Below are 15,156 nucleotides of genomic sequence, written 5' to 3'. Positions count from 1 at the left end.
AAACTAGGCCGAACTATCAACTGCCCCCTAAAGACCACCACTTTCCCCGATGACTGGAAATGTGCAGAAGAGAAACCCCTCCTCAAGAAACCCTCTGCAGACCGGACAGATCTCAGGAACGTCAGGCCCATCTCACTACTCCCTTTTCCTGCCAAAGTCATTGAAAAAACCATCAGCACCCAGCTCGCACACTTCATAGAAAGCAACAACATCCTAGACACCTCTCAATCCAGATTCCGCAGCAACCACAGCACAGAGACTGCCCTCATAGCCGCCACCGATGACATCTGTGCCCTCCTCACCAAGGCCACACAGCTGCCCTCATTCTCCTGGATCTCTCAGCAGCCTCCGACACATCTTCGATTGCACACTAGACGTCAGACTCCAAGGCGCTGGCATCCAGGGAACAGCCTTAGACTGGATTCGATCTTCCCCTCAGGCAGAACACAAAGAATAAGACTCCCGCCCTTCCTTTCTGAACCTACAGAGATCAGATGTGGAGTGCCCAAGGATCCTCCGTTAGCCCTATGCTCTTCAATGTCTACATGGCCCCCCTCACTACCATCATCAGGAAACAAGACCTCAACATTGTTTCATACGCCGACAACACCCAACTCATCCTCTCCCTCACCAAGGAACCCAACATCACCAGGAGCAGTTTCCAAGAAGGGATGAAAGACGTCGCAACCTGGATCAGTAGCAGCTGCCTGAAGCTCAACTCGGAGAAAACTGAAGTCCTCATCCTCGGAAACCCACCCACCCCAATGGACCACGCTTGCAACCTCGACATCATACTTGACTCTTCTCTTACCATGAACTGCCAGATCAACATCGTGTCCTCCACCATCTGGCCTTCTCTTGGCTTTTAGAGCAGTTTTTAGTCAAATATTGTCAAAGTCCCTAGTTTTAGATTATGGCTATCTGGGCACCTTTAGGACCACCACCAAGGACCACCACCAAGGGTCCAGGAGTGGAGGGCCACCACTTTGAGGGTTATGACTCGCAGGCTGGGTCAAGGTGTGTGTTCAAGATAGTTGGAGCCGTTTCTATCCCTGATGCTCTGATCAGGAAGCCAATCAACTAGCACTTGAAGTCACTCTGGTAGTCCTGGATTCAAGTTATGAAACAGGGCTCAAACAGCCTGACAGGCCTCTGGGGGTTGTTCAAGGCATGCTCGGGGTAGTAAAGCAGTCCTTTCAGGTACAGCAAAGCAGTCTTGTAGAGTGTACAGCAGGCCACAGCAGCAGGCAATGCTCTGAGTGTCCTTCCGCAGGTCCTGAAAAGAACTAAAGAATGGGTTTGAGGGTCCTATTTTTATATTTGATGACTTATTTGAAGGAGGAGAGGTTTCTAGAGCATTCCCTTTGAAGTGCTTGAAGTTTCCTGACTCCTCTGACCTGGCTCCAAACTGGCTGCATGAACAATGCAGGGGTGACAAGTCCTTTGTGCAAAGGCAATGGACAGCCTATTCAGTTTCACGTGGGGCTGTGTCAAGTTCCGCCCCCCATCCTGCTAGTTGGCCCATCCAGACCCACCTAATCCCTCTATTGTGTGGCTATCTAGGAAGACTAAACAAAGTCCAACTGCCAACTACACCAGTCAAATAACCTAGGAGCAGGCAGCAGGCACTAAAAAGTTAGGGCAGGAAACTGGCAACTTTCTAAACGTGCCATTTTCATAATTGCAACTTAAAATCCACCTTTGCCATTAAAAAGGATTTCTAAACGCAATTTCTCAAACATGAAATGCTAACCTGTTCCCATCAAAGGTTAGCAATTAGTAAATGTAATAAGGCAGCCTAATATTATATTATGAGAAAGATAGGACAGTGAAAAACAAATTTTGAGTTTTTTGCCAACATGTCAAACTTAAAAGTATATTTCTGACTTTTGATTACAATGGACCTGGCTCTGTGAGCTACCTAGTTCCTAAATTAGGGGTGACATAAATGCAATAAATGGAAGTCAAATTGCCAGTTTAAAACTACATTTATGCTGAAATGGCTGGCATGGGACACATTTTAAGGGGCTATAACAAAGCGGTGAACACAAACTGAATTGTTAGGTGCATCTACGCATTGGGGTAATATGAGTGTACTACACCTGCGCCTAAACAGCACTTTGTCTTGAAAAAGTATGACAAGGATTATAGTTGCTCCAGAACACCGTTAGTGGTAGTGGGGTAATGAAGGCACATTCAGGTCGAATGCAAACTGGATTACTGTCCTATATCTGATTCCCCTAGTTGTGTTGTGTAGCTTTGCATTAGGCTGTGTGATTAAAGCACTTTCTTTTAATTAAAAAGATAAACACTTAGCTGGACAATACGTTATTGTGCACGTTAGTTGACTGTTGAATTATGAGTTCTCTTCCCACAAAATACATTCCCGAGAAGCCTTTGACAGCTCGCCTTCTCAATCCTAACAGTCAAGTGTGGAATGGGTGTACTTGGCCCAGTTTGCAAAGAGACAGGACACCAGTAGCAAATGACATCAACCACAGCAACTGTGGGCCAGTAGCCCCTGTCGGGTCTTAGGTCCCCCAAACCGAGTTTGAAAAGGATCATTCAAATTTTCACTTTGAGGGCCTGGTCCATGATGTTTAAGACCAGCCAAACATTATTGATTGTTTACCTCCCTTACAAAAATCCAATCATTGAAGGTAAATCAGATGAACAGCATGGGTTTAAGGTTAGTGGTCAATACTTGAATGTATATTTTTATGTTATAATTATGAAACACAGTGTTGGTGAATGAACTGCGCTGCTCGAAGGCATATATACATGTGTGATTAACATTTACTTTGATTACATTGCTCCAGTTGTGACAATTCCAGACTTTTGTAAACTGACCAACTAGCAGGGTATCTAATGTTTTGGAAAATGATTCTGTGGATTTTTAATAACTATTATAATTAGTGGTTTAATTATTTTCCTAACTGGTCCCTTTCCCAAGTTACCAGTATTAGTGTTTTAATCTGCAGACTGTATTTTTTCATAGGACAGCTAGGCCTGGCACAGTGAATAAACAATGTGGGCCTTGTCACTGTAGGGACATGTTGACATTCATTTTCTTAATGTCACACTTTCATATATCATGCACCCTACCTTGTGGGGTGCACAGCCTACATATGGGTGGCTATCAATATTTAAAAGGGAATTTTGCACCTGTCCAAAAGGGTTATTTTAACAGGTTAGCCTGCAGGTTTCAACTGCAGAAGTGAGACTAGAATGGTAGGCTTGTCATGTTTCTCTTCGTCACACTTGTAGATGGCACAATAAGTGCTGCAGTCCACAGGTGACATTTATGTTGTGGGTGTATTTTCAAAACATATACTATGGCCTTATAGAATAGGCAAATAAGGCAATGAAGGATTAGCCAATTTCTGCATGTTTTATAGGACAGAGTACATACAGTGGCACTGGAAAGCAGTACCCCAATGTGCAGGGGCTGACACCCAGCAATTAATTCAGCAAAAACATATGGGTTTGACCATGCAAAAAGGGGCATTTTCTCACACACATCATTTTGATTTCTACACCTGGAAATGGGGGGATGATGTGGTAGAACTGAAGTGGAATGTTTCATTCTTTTGTTTACAGTAATTTCACCAGGGTTGATCTGGTGACAAATATGCAAAGCATGTTGCTGGCAAATTCACTCAAAATCATGGGCAATCTTGCCGGTATTAATTACTGCAGATGCAGTAATTACTCCAAAATCACTAGACTGAGATTTGAAACTGGAGTTGTAATGAAAGTCTCAGGATTTAAACTCGCTGTGCTGTTCTATATTGATTATTGTTTCATATTTTTGGACCTTCTCTCTTCAGTAATTACCCACCAGGTGGAGAAGCAGGTGTTCAGTGGGAGAAGGATCATCCTCTGGCCATGGTCTTGCCTACCCTCGTCCACATGCCTTGTGAATCCTTATCAGATTTGCTGACTTAGACTGTGTTTCAGACTGTTGGTATTTGGCCCACAAACTTCTCACAGTAACACATGACCTTCTCAGTCAGCACTTTTAGTTAATCCTGAAAAATATTGTCTTTGCCTTGTGTTTTTGGTATGCACTAACTCTTTCTGGACATGTAGATGCGTGTCAATATTTCTCCGTGCGTGGTCGAAAAGTACACTTTTACATGCTTATGTTTTGTGACCGTACAATTATTGTATGTATGCACAAGTGTGCTTCCTTGCAATAAAGTAAAGCAGGAAATGAGTTACATTTTATTGGCGTATTTTAAGTAATCGTGTCTCTATGCCTGCTAGTTCTATATGTATACAGATGCTGGTGATTTGCTGTGAGTGTGCTTGGTTGTGTTTGATGGGGCTATATGTCTCATAGTTCGAGTGCCTTTTTTTAAACGACTGTGAAGTCTCTGTTAGCGAATGTCATTCATGGTATTTGATAGTGTGTGATTGTAGGAGTATGTCTGATCCAACTGTGACATGACCTTTAAACACATTTTTGTGTACGTGTGACTTGACATAGCATTTTGTCTATTCTGCATGTATTGAAGTAATGTGTAACTTAATTTAATTTATGTAATGTAATTTAAGAAAAAGTGACATTTTTTGAGGGAGAAGTATTAGGGTGCATTGCGTTTATGTTTGCATCTCTAGGTATGGATTTTGTATGCGAGCATACATTCATGTCTGTGACTTTATCTGTCATTGCTTTTCCTTTTTAGAGGGCTGTGCACATGCTAAGTGACTACAAAAGAGCTAAACGTATTACTTAGTCACATTTTCTTATATCTGGTCTACTTAGAAGCTCAAATTGTTGCCATGAACCCCCAATACGAAACTAGCTGCAGTCACCAGGATTTGGCCAAAAAAACGAAAATGCCGTCTTTATTTTCATTACATTAGCTGAATACGTAACCTTTTACAAAATGAAAAAGTCATCAAGATTTCGTCACTTATGCACAGACCAACGAAAGCCTAAGCCAAATTTTCCATATAATGTAAGCCATACATACTACCTGCTCTATTGCCTTTTTCTAAAAACTGAATCATTTCTGGGTCAATTAGGAATACTGAAAAGGAGAGACCATTTTTAAAACTATGATAGAGTCGCGAACGTGTAATGTAAAGAATATAACTGTAGGATACCAGGAAATATCAACAGTGCTGATAAAGCAAACCACCCTTTATGTCCGCTCATTTGTTGTTTTCCAATATCCATTGCAATATGGAAGAAAAAACATTTCTTACCAAGATGATGAGATTGAATGTGATGTTCAGTCCAATGAGGATGGTCGCTACCAGGAGAATGTCATCTGAAAATGACTCATAATAGTTGTTTTGATTTGGGGGCGGGCAGTCCGTACGCATAGGCTCCTCCTCTGGCAGGGACATGGTAGACAGACTAAGCTCACCTGGAGCCCAAATCGCCACCCCCTCTCCTCCATTTTCTCTTCATTCCTTGCTCTCCCACCCTCTTCAGCCTGCCAACATGCCCAAAATGTCTATTATGATGCTCACTGTGTCATGATGTGCTTAGATGGCTTCATCACAGAGTTTGGACCAAGAAACAGTAAAGACAGTTTTTACATTTTAAAAGAACCTTATCACTATTGTCATGTCCCTTCCTACACAGGGAGTGTGGTAGCAGTAGTCATCTAGTCTGGATGTTATTTACAAGTGGAGACATTTCTGCTTGGTTCAGGGTTGTATTCTCATATGTCTATGTCACAATGAAGTAGAACAGAGAAAATGTAGCTGCCATCTGTGATGTCACTGAATTGTGGACAATAATTTACACGGTCCGTGTTCCGATTGAATAACCCGTATGGTGTCAGTAAAGATGCGCTGGTTGCCTGGAAAATTGAGAACAGTACACTCGTTTTACTATATGCTCTGGTCAACAGAGAAGTAAAAAACATATCAGAACATGGGGACTCATTTATAAGGCTATGCGTCACTTTTACGCCGCTGGTGCGTCACTTTTTGTGACGCACCAGTGGTGTAAAAAATGCGCCTTGTCGCGCCATATTTACAAAGTGACGCATCTAGGTATATGCGTCACTTTGTAAACCCCTGCGCCACATTATACCTGCGCCAGGTATAATGTATGCAAGGGGGGCGTTTTGACGCAAGAAAGGGTCGTAGAAGTGACACAGTGAAATCTATGAGATTTCCCTGCGCCACTTCTAGGACCCAAATGCGTCAATTTCTTACGCCTGCCTCACAGCAGGCGTAAGACTGGCTTGCCCCACGTGAAAGGATACATTGCTGGAGATGCGTCACTTTTGTGACACACTCCAGCAATGCGTCACTTTTGCGCCATACAGATACGTCAGAAATACTGACGTATCTGTAACTCCTTGCGCAATGATGCGTCATACTGTAAATATGATGCATCATTGGTGTAGCAAGGAGGGCGCCGTGAAAAGTGACGCATCGCTGTTTTCACGCAGCGATGCGTCACTTTTCATAAATGAGGCCCATTGTTTTTACTACACCAATGTCAAAATACAGAAATTAATATTTGCAAGGAAATTGGCATGTGGTCTGCTCAGTACTTATGAAACTCCCTGATACATTTGAAAACAGTAAACACATATTTAGACAACCCATAGCTATGTCGTTCTAACGGTATCCAATCTTTAGACTTAAAGGGTTAGCAAGGCCTGGTCAAATGGCCTATGGTCAAATTCCCTACGAATTTTAATACATTTCTTTTGAGCTGTTTTAATTGTATTAATACCTATATGGGTAACTCTAACTATGGAACAACGACGCTCCACACATAATGTTTTTTTTTTAGCTTTCTGTGTTATTTTGCAATACAAGTCTACATCAATAGGTCAGCCTATGATAACATGTAATATAATTTAATATGTTCCAATGGTTTCCGGTGCTTGGTGCAGGCAGGTATTTCACAGGATCTATACATTTCTTCACCTGCTGTAGGAATTTCTGATAACGATTTAAACTAAATATAACTAGCTGGGTGACTGCCTGGTATGTCTTCACATGTGGGGCCACCGTGGTGTAGGTATGATGAATGTGTTTTATCACATTAGTGATATCATGCCTTGCTGTCATGACCCTGGTTGAATCACTAATTCACCATGTTATTCTCTAATCCATTCAACATGATGCCTGCTTGATGCAGAGTGTGTGAGCATTCCATTAGATAAGTGCAGCCGGGGTTTGTCTCACAGCTGAACTAAGGTGACACAGGCTGTGAAATCAAAGGTGCTGGAAAGGCTTGGTAGGGAGGGCAGTCAAGGAATAAATAAAAGCACAGACTTTGCACTCGCCTTGCTGCCTAGCCCAGAACACAGCACAGGACATACAACTGCCCTTGACGTGTCATGATTAGGGACCACTAGCCCCACCATTCCTCCTAATAGTATTGGGCATGACTGTGCGCTCCCCAGATGCTGAGCTGCATGAGCCCAGCAGCATTACGTCGACCATTACTGTGCACCAGATGGGGCAATATTAGAAGTTGACATCCAGCCGCCTGGCCTGATTAATTACAACACAAGCTCCCTGGGTCTATCTGTGACCAGTCATCACCCGGGATCTGCATAGAGCTGTGGCGAAGAGGACCATTGTTGGCACTGAGTCACAAGTGTCTCTAAAAAATAGAGAATGGTAGAGGCCCAAAAGACTTTTTTAAGCCTTCCAAAGTCAAGAAGTCCCTCTGCTCTGGATCTGTGGCAGTGGAGTGTGTGAAAACACTGCCCGTGTGATGACCAGACATCACAGACATTCCAGACAGCCAGTATGCTAGTTGATTATTTTCTAGTGGTGGTCAAAAAGCCAGAAGTGGCTGATAGTGTCAGATGACACCGGGGCAGACCACTCAGCGGCCAGTGATGAACATAGCTGTGAAGAATGTGACGTGTGTGCTCAAGTAATACATTTAGGGGCTCATTATGATCGCGGACGGACTTGAGTCCGTCCGCAACCATCGAGGAGGAGGGAACCTCCGCATGATCTGCGGAGTTCTCTCCTCTCCAATTAGGATGTGACCGCCACCCTGGCGGTCACATCCTCTATTTCTAACATTGCGGCGGGTACAGCTTCAAGCTGCACCCGCCGCAATGTTAAAAATGCATACATTGCATTTGTATACAGAAAGCGGCAGGCACCGCGCGGTGCCTGCCGATTACTTCATACAAATGCAGGGGGGTACCATAGGTACCCCCCATGTGCACCCCCCAACCCCCCTTCACCCAGGGGGCCCGCAACGGGGCCCCGCAGTGAAGCTCCGTATGCTTTTCCACGGAGGAAAGCCCGCCGTGGAAAAGCATTTCTTTTTGGGCATCCTAATATGGCTGGCGGTGTCTGAGAGACACCGCCACCATATTAGGGCTTTTCCACCGCGGTTGTAAGCCAACCACGGCGGAAAAGCTGCGGACGTAAACCTGGACCCACCAGCCATCCTAATGTGGCGGTGGGTCTTTGGTGGGTCCGCTGCGGTTTTTCCGTATCCTCCGGGCCGGCAGAGGCTTCCGCCGGCCCTGAGGATACGGAAAAACCGGTATCCTAATCTGCCCCATAGTTCAGGTTTTATTTGTGCATTTTGGTACTTGTAGACCTGTTGATTCCTATTATCACAACAGCATTGCAACTTTGTAAAATTTGTGCGCTTTCATAGCCTCTCTAAGATGTTGCAATACATGTTGCCATTTCTGAGATATGCCTTCTTCTAATTAGATCAAAGAAATTGAACAGCAGCAAATTAATTTAACACATTTGCAATGCAATTGGTCTCGCCTTTGGGATTTTATATGTATTTAGCTATGCAGCACATTAGCCTGGGTGTTGAAACACCTACTGTTCTTTATCATGGAGCGAAAGTAAGCACCAAACTGTGTGACATGCCAGGAATGGGAACACAGGGAGAGAAATATTGCCATTCAGAGTGAAATGGTTTTGTCCAAAGCTCTGTTTTCAATATAAAATCAGGGCCTTCGGTGGTCATACCACTGAAAATACAAGATCTGAGAAAAAAAATCTTGTCCACGGGTACTCGTGGAAAACCATTTCTAGGGATTGAATCTAGAGATTGCTGAAGTGATTCTGGCATTTTACTGACCTCTGCTGGTCATTTTCTATCAAGAAAGCTAAATAGAGGCAGTTGCCAGAAAAATATAAAAAAGAAAGTTCCTCAGCAGAAAGCAATTCTGGTATTTTACTGACCTCTACTGGTCATTTTCTATCAAAACAGTTAAATAGAGGCAGTTGAACAGAAACAAAAGTCCCTAAGCCGAAGAATACAAGTCCCAGGGCTGATCTCCAGAGCCCACAAAGTACATATACATATAAGTATATAAGAAGAATATACTAAAGTATATATAGGAGGTCTTAAATGCTCAACCTAAAATGAATGGAGATTATGATGAGAATTTACAGGGATCAAAGATTGCAAAGCAATATTGTATTTCTGCTTGTCTGAAGAAAGAGTATTTGAGAACATGGTTCAAATACAGGCAAGCAGATGTACCTTCATCAAGATGGAAGGGTGCTCTGGTGATACAGCAGTGGTAAAAGGATACAAAAGTGGATGAGTGGGCAGAAGACTTACAGGAGAGTGTGTCTAGAAGGATGAGGGGATGTATACATGAATGAATGCTCCGTATGATGGATAAATGAAAGGATGATTTTCTAGTGAATGGATACAAGGATGGATAGGTTGGTGGATGAGTGAATGGGAGAGTCTCTAGAAGGAGAGATGAATGTATGCATGATCAGATAAATGCAGTGGATGATGGAAACATGAATGGATTCATGGGGGGATAATTGGGTGAACGATGCATGGGCCTAGCGCCCTTATGTAAGCGAGACTTGCTATCTATGTAAAATTAATTGCACAACTTTTATGCCTCACCACTTTAAAATGTAACCAGCAACCACTGCAGAAGCCTCAACGCCCTTGTAGTCCATGACAGCTCTCTGCCTTCAGTGGGAGCTGGCATTGCGCCTTTTCGGAGCAGTCAAAAATGCTACAAGAGCAATTCTTTCATCTGTTTTCCTGCCCCCTTGACAGAGGGCAGGGAAACAGATGAATAGTCTCCTCCGACAGGGTAGGAGCAGTTTTCTTGCTCCCGCCCGCTGAAAGCAGACTTACTGTTTGCTCTGACTTGTCAGGAGCTGTCAAGCAACAGCAAACGACTATGTCCAAAGGGTCGACACCTTGGGAGATAGGGAGCCCCTGGGGTGGGAGGTCATTAGGCCTATTATTTGCTCCATGGGGGTATGCTTACCAAATCCTTTATTACTGCAGAGCCTGAGGTAGTGGAAACCAGCCCGGGAGGTGGGGGGGCACACAGCGCCCCCTCCACATTCACAATACAGCCATGCCTCAGGGATGCCCAATAATTTCCCTGGAGGGGGGCTCACATGCCCCTTCCCCTTTTTGTAATTGGGTCCAGCCCTGGGGAGGCAGTGGTCCCTGAGGATGTAATAGGCCCAGAAGGGGGGCCCGCAGCACCCTCTATATTAATATGATTGATTTGATTGATTACATTTGTAAACTGATAAAGCGCACGAATGCCCAAGGGCGTCTTGGCGCTATGTTAAATGCAAAAAGTCTGGAGCTACCAGTGATATGAGGTTCTAACTAGGATATAAAGAGCCAAGCTTTTACAGCCTTCCTGAGTAATAGCAGCGAGGCGCTATTTTTTATTGAGAATGGTAGTTGGTTCCAAGTTTTAGCTGTTTGCAGTAGAAAGCTTCTCCCCCCCCCATCTTAGTTGCTTGAATTTGGGAACCTTACCTCGCTCTAAGTTTCCTTGGAGGTTTGTACTGTTTCAGTTGAGTTTTTAAGAAGTGGGAGCCTATCCCATAAAGGGCCTTGTATGCTAGTCAAACTGACTTGAACCTTATCCATTTCTCCATAGGCAACCATTGGAGGGTTTTTAATCTGTGGGCAACTGGCTCAGATCTGGGGATGTCCAAAACCAGCCTAGCTGCAGCGTTTTGTAGATGCTGAAGTTTTGTCAGGTGTTGAGTTTGAATCCTAGCATACAGGGCATTCCCGTAATCAAGCCTGGATAGGGCCAGTGAGGTTACCAGTGTTTTACATGCTTCTTGGGGAATGAAAGGCAAGAGTCTTTTTATCATTTTCAGAATGTACCACACAGAGGAGGACGGTTTGTTAACCTGAGTATTGAACGTTAGTTTATTGTCGAATACAAAACCCAGGTTCCTGACTTTATCCACTGGTGAAGGACAATTGCCTAAACTATCAGGCCACCATTTAGGCGACCAGATGTTAGGATCCGTCCCAAGTAGCATGACTTCGGTTTTATCCCCGTTTAGTTTTAGACAGTTTAGCTGCATCCAGTGATTGACTTGTTCCATGCAGTTGCTAAATCTGTCTGCTTTTTCATCTAGGTTATTTGAGATTGACACCACTATTTGGTTGTCATCTGCGTAGGAGAAGGCTATAAACCCACAGTTCCTTATGATGGTTGCTAATGAGGCAACATATATATTAAAAAGGGTAGGGCTCAGGGAAGATCCGAGGCACTCCCCCATGGTGACTTTAAAGGTTTTAGATGTGTAGTCTCCTAATTTGACTGTGAACGTTCTCTCGGTCAGGTATGAGGATAACAGCGAGAGTGCTGTGTTGTGAGCTCCTAGTTCTGCTAGACGGGTCAGGAGTATACCATGGTAAACGGTGTCGAAGGCTGCCGAAAGATCGAAAAGGATCAGGGCAGCCTTTCTCCTCCGTATGCAGTACACTCCTGAGTTCCACTGCTGCCATGATCAAAGCTGTTTCTATTCCGTGTTCTTCCCCGAACCCATACTGTGATTGATCTAATGCATGAGCAGACAAAAGAAATTCTGACAGTTGTTTATTCAGTAATTTTTCCAGAACTTTAGCTGGGAAAGGTATTCTTGAGATCGGTCTGTAGCTCGCAGGATCATGAGGATCCAGATTGGGCTTTTTCAGTAAAGGGAAGACTTATGTAGTTTTCCAGGCATCTGGGAAACAGCTCAACTGTAGTATCTTTGTGAAAAGCAGATATAATTGTTCGCTGAGTAGGCCTGGGAACAGATGTAGCACCTTGGCTGGGCAAGGGTCCGTTAGACCTCCCAACTTAGTTGTCAATATTGTTTGTCATATCTGTTCCCTTGAAGGGGTCAAAAAGCGGAACCCTGTGTTGACATTTCCAGTGTGCCTATTAAGGTTGGGGTGTACCTGTGATTGGGAGATGTCAGATTTGTTAATCGTCTTCACGGATTCATACACTGATTTAACTTCATCCACGAAAAATAGGCCTAGGGTATTGCATAGACCAGTGCTGCCTTCTATTTGTTTATTTGAGGTGAGATTTGTTAATCTTTTGAAATGGTAAACCATTCTTTACTAGAGTTCTTGGTTTTGTTTATTTTCCTTCTAAAATAGGTGCTTTTTTCTTCTATTATTAGTTATTTATATATTGCCAGAGTACTACAATAACTTCTTTAGTCTGTGCCTTATAATTGGCCCTCCATTTTCTTCCTGACCTTCTACATGCCTGATTTTGTAACCTCAGCCTCTCCAAGAACCGAGGTTCTGAGGTGTTTTTCCTCCTAGAGGTTGTCTTTTTTTTGGGGGCAGCAATTGTAACTGCGGATTTGATCCAGCTGGCTACTTGATTGGCGGCTATGTTGCTATCGACGATACAGAAAAGGGGGTGGTGATGAACAGAGTGTCTGAATTAAGCAGACCACTCTTACCCAGTCCAAAGATCAGGGCTTGATCCATCACCGTTATTTATCTCACTGCCCCATCCCAGCTCAGAACCTGGCTATATGCAAATTAGTCTGTCCCTGGCCCAGTGCATCATGGGAACAAGGCAGACCAAACTACCAAGCCAATTCTTCACCAGAAAGGAGACAAGCTACCGGGGACCGGTTTCTGGCATTTCAGCCTCTTCGGCCCGGCTTGCTTGAATCCTGATGGAGCAGTGAGAAAGGGACTCATGTCTGAGTATACCCTGCCACACCTATAGTGGCCAAAAACGATACAGAAAAGGGGGTGGTGATGAACAGAGTGTCTGAATTAAGCAGACCACTCTTACCCAGTCCAAAGATCAGGGCTTGATCCATCACCGTTATTTATCTCACTGCCCCATCCCAGCTCAGAACCTGGCTATATGCAAATTAGTCTGTCCCTGGCCCAGTGCATCATGGGAACAGGGCAGACCAAACTACCAAGCCAATTCTTCACCAGAAAGGAGACAAGCTACCGGGGACCGGTTTCTGGCATTTCAGCCTCTTCGGCCCGGCTTGCTTGAATCCTGATGATGCACTGGGCCAGGGACAGACTAATTTGCATACAGCCAGGTTCTGAAACTGGGATGGTGCAATGAGCTAAAAAACGGTGTTGGATCTAGCCCTGATCTCTTGACTGGGTGAGAGTACTCTGCTTAATTCAGAGACTCTGTCCATCACCACCCCTTGTTGTAAATAATTTTGTCCACCCTAAGCGTGGAAGGGTATACTCAGATGTGAGTCCCTTGCTCATTGCACCATCAGGATTCAAGCAAGCCGGGCCGAAGACGGCTGTAATGCCAGAAACCGGTCCCCGGAAGCTTGTTTCCTTCCCAGTGTAAGAATTGGCTTTTGTAGTCTGGTCTGCCCTGTTCCCATGATGCACTGGGCCAGGGACAGACTAATTTGCATACAGCCAGGTTCTGAAACTGGGATGGTGCAATGAGCTAAAAAACGGTGTTGGATCTAGCCCTGATCTCTTGACTGGGTGAGAGTACTCTGCTTAATTCAGAGACTCTGTCCATCACCACCCCTTGTTGTAAATAATTTTGTCCACCCTAAGCGTGGAAGGGTATACTCAGATGTGAGTCCCTTGCTCATTGCACCATCAGGATTCAAGCAAGCCAGGCCGAAGACGGCTGTAATGCCAGAAACCGGTCCCCGGAAGCTTGTTTCCTTCCCAGTGTAAGAATTGGCTTTTGTAGTCTGGTCTGCCCTGTTCCCATGATGCACTGGGCCAGGGACAGACTAATTTGCATACAGCCAGGTTCTGAAACTGGGATGGTGCAATGAGCTAAAAAACGGTGTTGGATCTAGCCCTGATCTCTTGACTGGGTGAGAGTACTCTGCTTAATTCAGAGACTCTGTCCATCACCACCCCTTGTTGTAAATAATTATGTTGCTGTCGAGGCCGAGTTCTGGAATCGTCATGAAGAGCTGTAAACTAGGTGTGTCAATTTTAGCCCATTCCTGGTAGCTAAAATGCCTGGGCTGGGTAGCCATAGCTATTTTTGCCTGCTCCATCTTCAAGGAGAATTTTATTACTTTATGGTCCGTCCAGGGGACAGGTATTATTTCTCCGATTTCGAGTGTTTGAGGTAAAAATCCCGTCCAGTGTATGCCCTGCCGTATGTGTGTGCTGCTGGACAATCTGGGTGAGGGAGCAGCTGGCCATTGTCTCGGTTATTTGTACCGTGCTTTTATCCGAGTCTTTTTCTAAATGTAGGTTAAAATTCCCTAATATAGTAAAGTCTGCAGCCTTTACACTGGATTCTAGGAAAGGACTAAGTAACTGTTTCAAGGGGTCAAAAAGCGGAACCCTGTGTTGACATTTCCAGTGTGCCTACTAAGGTTGGGGTGTACCTGTGATTGGGAGATGTCAGGTTTGTTAATCGTCTTCACGGATTCTACACTGATTTAACTTCATCCACGAAAAATGGCCCAGGGTATTGCATAGACCAGTGCTACCTTCTATTTGTTTATTTGAGGTCTGATTTGTTAATCTTTTGAAATGGTAAACCATTCTTTACTAGAGTTCTTGTTTTTGTTTATTTTCCTTCTAAAATAGGTGCTTTTTCCTTCTATTATTAGTTCTTTATATATTGCCAGAGTACTACAATAACTTTGATGGGGGCAGCAATTGTAACTGCGGATTTGATCCAGCTGGCTACTTGATTTGCGGCAATGTTGCTTTCTAGGCCAAGTTCTGGAATGGTCATGAAGAGCTGTAAACTGGGTCTGTCAATTTTTGCCCAGTCCTGGTAGGTAATATGCCTGGGCTGGGTAGCCACAGCTATTTTTGCCTGCTCCATCTTAAAGGAGAATTTTATTACTTTATGGTCCGTCCGGGGGACAGGTATTATTTCTCCGATTTCGAGTGTTTGAGGTAAAAATCCTGTCCAGTGTATGCCCGGCCGTATGTGTGTC

This window comes from Lissotriton helveticus, chromosome 10, assembly GCF_964261635.1.
Source record: "Lissotriton helveticus chromosome 10, aLisHel1.1, whole genome shotgun sequence".
Classification (NCBI taxonomy): domain Eukaryota; kingdom Metazoa; phylum Chordata; class Amphibia; order Caudata; family Salamandridae; genus Lissotriton; species Lissotriton helveticus.
This window is presented reverse-complemented; position numbering follows the sequence as displayed.